Raw genomic sequence first — 7,055 nt, 5'->3', positions numbered from 1 at the left:
TATAAGGTCGGGAATTTCAGTCATTTTTCACTTTTTCAAAACCCAAAACATAAGAGGCGATTTTCCAAACGATTCTTCTTCTCCAAAACGATTGGTAAGTGATTTCTAACTCATTTCTTTTACTCCTTAACATCTTTAAACATAATTTCAAAACTTCTAAAAGAAAGAGTTTTAATGGGAAAATTGGGAATTTAGGGTAGAACCTAGGTTTCTAAAATGGGGGTTTTGGACCTCAATTCGAGGTCCGATTCCAAAATAACTTACATATTTGAGTTCATGGGGAATGCGTAATCAGGTTTTGGTTCGAACCTCGGGTTTTGACCACGTGGGACCGGGGGCGTTTTGGGAATTTTTGAGTAAAACTTTGGGAAATTCATTTTCATGCATTCAAATTGATTCGATTAGCATTTGTTGATACATTCAAGTAATTTGTGACTAGATTCGAGCGGTTTGGTGGTGAATTCGAGGGGTAAAGCTATACTAGAGGCTTGAGTTAGTTTGGACATTTGAGGTAAGTGTTTGGTTTAACCCTAGCTTGAGGGAATAGGAGTAGAGTCTTATTTGCTAATTGCTATTTGTCGAGTACGTGTATAGGCATGGTGACGAGTATCTATACACTGGTGTCAACCATGACCGTGAGTCCTAAATTGCTAAATTATCGAATTCTTAATTGTTGTTTATGAGGACTTGGTTAGAAATCTTTAACGCTGAACCAGTAATTGTTGAGATTGAGTATTGATCTAATTGTGCTAAGTAGCAATTGAATAAGCTTGGTTATAGTTGTATCTCCCTTGCCGAGATAGTTTATTATATTATCTTGTTCCCTTGCCGGGATAGCTTATTATAACACATTTCTCCCTTGCCGGGATTATATTGTGTATTGTGTTGAAAGAAATGGGATCGTGTGGCACGCCGACCACGAGATATTATGAAATGGGAGCGAGTGGTACGCCTACCATGTGATATTATGAAATGGGATCGTGTGGCACGCCGACCACGAGATATTATGAAATGGGATCGTGTGGCACGCCGACCACGAGATATTATGAAATGGGATCGTGTGGCACGCCGACCACGAGATATTATGAAATGGGAGCGAGTGGTACGCCTACCAAGTGATATTATGAAATGGGATCGTGTGGCACGCCGACCACGAGATATTATGAAATGGGAGCGTGTGGCACGCCGACCACGAGATATTATGAAATGGGAGCGAGTGGTACGCCGACCACGAGATATTATGAAATGGGAGCGAGTGGTACGCCTACCACGTGATATTATAAAATGGGAGCGAGTGGTACGCCTACCACGTGATATTATGAAATGGGATCGAGTGGTACTCCTACCACGTGATATGAGGAAATGGGATCGTGTTGCACGCCTGCAACGAGAGGACATTTAAACAAGTGAAAGTGGTTTGTTTTCCCTTATTCTGTGGTAGAAGAAATCAGATGTAGTTTCTTTTGTTATTCCTGATATTCTGTTTATTCTGCTACCCCATAAGCATGTTCCCCCCTCCCAGCTTCAATTCTTTACTTTCCGCTATTATTTTATTGTACTTGTATATATATATCTGCACACGTTTATCTGGTAGTCTGGTCTAGCCTCGTCACTACTTCGCCGGGGTTAGGCTAGGCACTTACCAGCACATGGAGTCGGTTGTGCTGATGCTACACTCTGTGCACCTTTTTGCACAGATCACAGTACCGGAGCAGCAGCTTTTGGACAGCAGTAGTTGGTTGGGAGCTGACTTCAGTCCAGAGATCCCGAGGTAGCCTTGGTGACGTCCGCATGGCCCGGAGTCTCTTCTATCTTTATTTCGTTTGTTGTCCTTGTACCGGAACAAACAGTATTGTATTTTGTTCAGACTCTGTATTTAGTATTCTGTAGACGTTCGTGAGTTAGTGACTCCAGTCTTGGGTAGAGGTTGTAATTGAATTTCCACACTTGTTTTTAGTTATTTATATTTAAGACTTCCGCTTTTATATTAAATGTCTCATTGCCTTAATATTGTTGATGTTTGCCCAAAAAGTTAATAATTACGTTGGCTTGCCTAGCTCCTATCAGTAGGCGCCATCAGGACTCCCGAGGGTGAGAAATCCGGGTCGTGACAAATCTTCAGAGAAATTATATAATACATCTGAATACATAAATTATATTAATTAAAAAAAATATATGAATACATTCATGGAATATAGCGAGACAGTGAATACTATGAAATACATAGAATACAACGGGATACATTGAAATACAATAAAAAAAAGACAATGAATACAATGAAATACATAGAATACAACGAGATACATTGAAATACAATGGAAAAAAAGACAATCAATACAATGAAATACAACGAGATACATTGAAATATATTAACAGAAAATTCAAGCTGCTCAGCCCCCAACTCCGTCGTCTTTGTTCAAGAACAACCCTAATGTCGTCTCGTTGAAGCAGCATCAGTATCCAGTCCTCGCTCGCCGTCACTGTTGCCTCCGGTTGCCGACGATCTAGCGCCACCTTTAATTCCAACTGCCTTTGCATCGGAGATTGCACGTGATCGAAGTTTAAATGGATTCCAGAAGTAGTAGGGAATCAATCACGAGTAGTACCGTTCAGAATCTGCAGGGGCCTTCACCGCCAGCGACAAAGGCTTCGATAGAGGCACTGCCAATTGTTGAAATCGTACAAGAAGAAGAAAAGAGGACTGAATGTGCTAATAGGGAGGCTGAGGGCAGCGGTATCAATGAATAACGGCCACGGTCGAAACGGTGACGGTGGCAATTGCTCCAGCATCCGGCGAAGGAGAAGACATCAGGAAGTAGAGAGAGGGGGGGAGAATAGATATGGGGTAGGGGATTGGAGAAATTTGAGGGGATATGAGAGAGAAAAATAATACAAAGCTTATTCTATGGCTTAAGGGTAGGAGGTAACCATAAATAGATATTTGGCTATAAAAAATCAAAAGGTAGCTATGGAATATAATTTTTTAAAAGGGTATTTATTTAAAATAAATAAGGTATCAACATTTGCTATAGGAGACAACTAATCCTATTTTGAATACCGTCAATTTTGGGACATTCGGCTAAGACCAGCTCATTAGGAGGCCATTCCTGTCAATCACCCTCTAGACTAGGAAACAGGCCCATTACTTATCATGGGCCCATTGGTTACCCCAGGCTGTTATTTATGTGGGCTAGAATACTCGGGCTCCGAACAACACTAAACATTTTAGTTGTTAACATTTGGGATCCTTACAGAAAAGTCAGGCAAATTTATTATTTACTTTTTCTAGTCAGTATACAGACGAAGGTTTGGTTGAAATTTTTCACTAGATATTTAAAAGAAAAATAAAAATATTGGGGATACGTATAGAAAAAATGATACTGCTTCTCGTTATAGTGATTTATTTATTTGCCTATTTCTTCAATTTGTGACATTGCTTATGTAAAATCCTGCGTACATCACTGTACACAGAAATTATACATCAATTATATATAGTTGTATACATATCGTATATGAATTATACATATATTATATAGTTTTCGGTAATTTTTAATTCAATCTGATTGGGTGAGCGATTATTAGGTTAAGTCGTCAACATTTTTCATGTACAACTCCTGCAAAGGCGGGATATTTTTAAAAATAGCCAGATTTACAACTGGTCGTTCAAAAATTGCCCAATTTCAAAAGTAATTGAAATTTAGCCACTTTTTATGTAAAGATAAATCTGAGCGAACACACTGTTCAAAACCCGAAAAATACTCCAGTATGTTATGCTGGAGTTCCAGCATAAGTATACTTGAACTCCAGCATATTATACTGGAGTTCCAGGATAGTATGCTGGAACTCCAGCATAATATGATGGAGTTCCAGCATAAATACACTAGAACTCCAGCAAAATATATTGGAGTTCCAGCAAGTATAATGGTCCAGTATAATATACTGGAGTTTGGAGCACCAGTGCTCCAGTCTCTAGTATATTATACTGGAGCCAGCAAAGTATACCGGTCCAACATAATATGCTGGAGTTCATACACAAGTGCACCGAACTCCAGTATATTATGCTGGACCGGTCTCTATTGCAGCAAAACGGTGGCTATTTTTCATTGACTTAAACGCTGACTATTTTTGATTGACCAGTCCGAAAACTGGCTATACCGTGAAATTTTGGCTGCAAAGGCTAGCTTTGTGAACAGACAGTGGATTTAAAAAGAATTTAAAAAGTGTAGATGCTTTTTACTAAGTTTTCACAAAAGAGTTGTAGATATAGAGTTACTCTCGACCATCCATCCACTTGTTTAGTTGTTTTAAATTCTTAAACCCGTCTCTAGATATAACTCATTTGTAATCTTTACGATGTAGCAAGTTGAGCAAAGACGTAGACACTTAATTGAAATAGTTAAATTTTAAAATAAAAAACCATAGTCAACAGTAGAAACAAATAATTCCTCTATATATGGAGCAAAAATGAGAGAGGGGAAAATATCCTTGAAAAAAAGAGATAAAGAAATTCATAATGGGGACGGTTGTCTCATTTCCCACACCATCTAAAAAAACAAAATAATCCAATGCAATATATTATATATTAAATACGTTAACTATTCCAATTTATGCGTCCAACTAATATTCTTCTCTCGCCATAAAAGGAATGGTATAATTATTATTTGGAGCGTAAAATAGTTTCTTTTAGAAATAACTTTCAAGCATCTTCTGAGTATATTTAAATGCGTTGATCTTTTTACCCCAATGCTGTCATAATTTTTTTTAAGCAGAACGAAGACTAGGGTTTTGTTTGAGCAAATCCAATGCCTATATTAAGGCAGAAACTAACAAACTAGAATGAGCCTTTTGCTGTAGTCCCCAAGTGAAAGGTCCAGTGACTTAAAAGTTAAGTTCAATACTAAGGAAAACTAATCCTAGTCCAGTTAATAAATGAATATTTAGTTACCAATATTTCGGATGTGAAGTTTATTGAACAGCAGATGCATGAACAGGCCAGATGCAGATGTTTCCAAGGTTACTGGATCAGCAAGCATTCACTGTTACTTTGAATTAATTGGAAACATTGTGATTGGTGTTCACATGCTCTGTCCGATTCACAATCAAAAGATCTTTCTAAAACTCTTTTTTTTCAATTTTGAATTTAATTTGTCTACATCGAATTTATAAAGAATACTTTTACTAATATTCATGTATTTTAAATTATTATAAAAAGTAATACACCTTATTTTTCGAGCTAGTAACTTTGAATCGTCAATACGTACAACTTAAAATTTTAACTGTTTATCCATAAAACGATACCGTTGAATTTGTTACGTGGTTTATAGATAAGTGAACCGATTTGATTCAAAAATAATAAATTAATAAGATTAAAGACAAGACTTAACGTAAAAATCAAAGGAAATGGTAGGTTTGGCTCCGGGAGTGATGCCTCCGAGGACAGAGATAATAGAAATATAAAATAGAAAGTAAAGTTATATTCTTTAGCTTGAGAATGAGATGTAGCATAAGTTTTGCCCACGATTTTGTGTTTTTCACAATGGTTGTTGAATCCACTATTTATAGCTATACCTAGGAAACAAGATCCTAGGATCAAGCTCCTCTTAAATAACAATAGAGGGGGCCATTGATTAATGTGTAACGGCAGGCCATGAATGCCAAAATCTTTTGCAACGACTGTCTATTTAATACTAGGGAATATTCTTCATTAAATGCCATCTGATGACAAACATTCGACTTGCTCCCGTTGATTATGTTCCCTTAGGGATTTATCCAACACCAACTGTAGCTATTGTCCCCGGTCTTAGTTCTTACTCGATTCATCTTCCGTCTGCCTCCAGTTCCACGTGTCACGCAATCATTCGATCATTTAATATAGGCCAATTTTACCCTATACAGATAGTCCCCCATGCTTTCTGGTGGCACATCTTTGTGTTATCGGAAAGTTGGTGAAGATTCCTTTCTTGGCGGAAAATTTTCTGAAACCTTCTGAACAGTCTCTGACACTTGATAAGACGCACGTCTCCTCACATTTAATACCCCGAACACGTGTTTCCCCACGATTCAGCAATATTTTCGCTGGTTCTCGAGGTAATCATGACCATAATATTTGGCGTCTATACCTTTACTTATACTCAACATCTTACATCTTTCACTTCCAAAGCCCTCATAAGTTTATTACCTTCTTTGTCTTAACCTTCTTCTGCTTTTATCTCTTTCTGACTTTCTTTGCCCTTAACCCATAAACTCTTTATTATCATGGCTTCTTTTACTAAATCCTCTCAAAAATCTGGTCTTCTCTTCGGTGGAGGTCCGAAGAGAAGCAAAGATAAAGAGGTTGATGTCGATGCTAATCCTCCTACAATAAGCACCATCATACCCAAGCACTTGATCACTATTAATGACTTCCAAGAGAAGTTCCCTTCTGCAAATCCTCGAACTTGGGCTGTTAGCAGGTACCGTTCTTCTATTCGCCCTTCCACTATTCCTACTCTGAAGGAGGACTGTAACTGACATGACCTGAACATCATTGCCCCTGACTTGGTGGAGCGGGTGACCTTCACCAAGAAGGATTTTACCTATGTCTACACGTACGCCTTCACTTTGGGCATGTTTTCTTTGAGCGGGGGACTTGACCTCGTGATCTTGGAGTTATGCCACCAGTACCAGATCTGCTTGGATCAAGTAGGCCCTTCTGTGGGGCTAACGGTGGCTTGTCTCTACCGGTTGTGCACGGAGACGGGGAAAACCCTAACTCTGGCACACATAATGAACTTTTACTCCCCCAAAATCTTCCATAGGGGAGTAATAAATTTCAGCAAGCATGGTCACCATGCTTTGGTTACAAGAATAGATAATGACAATCACGGTGGATGTATGGAGAGGTCTGTCATCATTGCAACCAGGGATATTATCCTGGCCACAACTCCATCTTTTCCCGAATCATGGAGTCGTTCACGTAAGTTTGTGATCTATCTCTTTCTCCATAAAAGGATGTTCCCTTTCATTGCTAATCCTTTTGTTTCTGTTATTTCAGCTACTCGGTGGACACCACTAAG

Source organism: Nicotiana attenuata, unplaced genomic scaffold (assembly GCF_001879085.1).
Source record: "Nicotiana attenuata strain UT unplaced genomic scaffold, NIATTr2, whole genome shotgun sequence".
In the NCBI taxonomy this organism is placed as follows: domain Eukaryota; kingdom Viridiplantae; phylum Streptophyta; class Magnoliopsida; order Solanales; family Solanaceae; genus Nicotiana; species Nicotiana attenuata.
This window is presented reverse-complemented; position numbering follows the sequence as displayed.